The sequence below is a fragment of the Schistocerca serialis genome, unplaced genomic scaffold (genome assembly GCF_023864345.2).
Source record: "Schistocerca serialis cubense isolate TAMUIC-IGC-003099 unplaced genomic scaffold, iqSchSeri2.2 HiC_scaffold_1177, whole genome shotgun sequence".
NCBI lineage: Eukaryota > Metazoa > Arthropoda > Insecta > Orthoptera > Acrididae > Schistocerca > Schistocerca serialis.
Window position 1 is genome coordinate 140,001 of NW_026047378.1, and position 335 is coordinate 140,335.

Here is a 335-nt window from a genome sequence, read left to right on the forward strand (position 1 = left end):
CTGGCAGGATCAACCAGGGAGCTGCGTCAACTAGAGCTGAGCAGCCGGCCGCCCGGGAGTGTGTCCCGGGGGCCCGCGCGAACACGCAAGCGTCCGCTCAATTATTCTGCAAACAGGAGGAGGCTGAGCTCCCCTGCACAACACACCTCGAAACCCTCTCAGGTCCCGGCGGCGCGCAAGCGCCGTCCTAAGTACTTGGTCGGGTTCGAGAGAGGCGCAATCGCCCGGAGTTAGGGCGAGTAGACGCTTTAGGTGCGACCACCCGTGCTCCCAACTGAGCTTGCCGCTGCCGACAGAGGCCCGGGAGCGTGCTGTCGTGGCATTGCCGGCGGGAG

General features: G+C 65.7%; 1 non-coding gene across 1 annotated transcript in view; it reads right to left on the reverse strand.

The window, feature by feature from the left end:
• Positions 1 to 20, reverse strand: part of LOC126433930 (small subunit ribosomal RNA) — a 1,912-nt gene extending 1,892 nt beyond the window's left edge. Inside the window, exon 1 of the ribosomal RNA XR_007578857.1 lies at positions 1 to 20. This exon is cut by the window's left edge and continues 1,892 nt beyond it. This is a non-coding gene — a ribosomal RNA (small subunit ribosomal RNA).
• Positions 21 to 335: the final 315 nt, after the last annotated feature.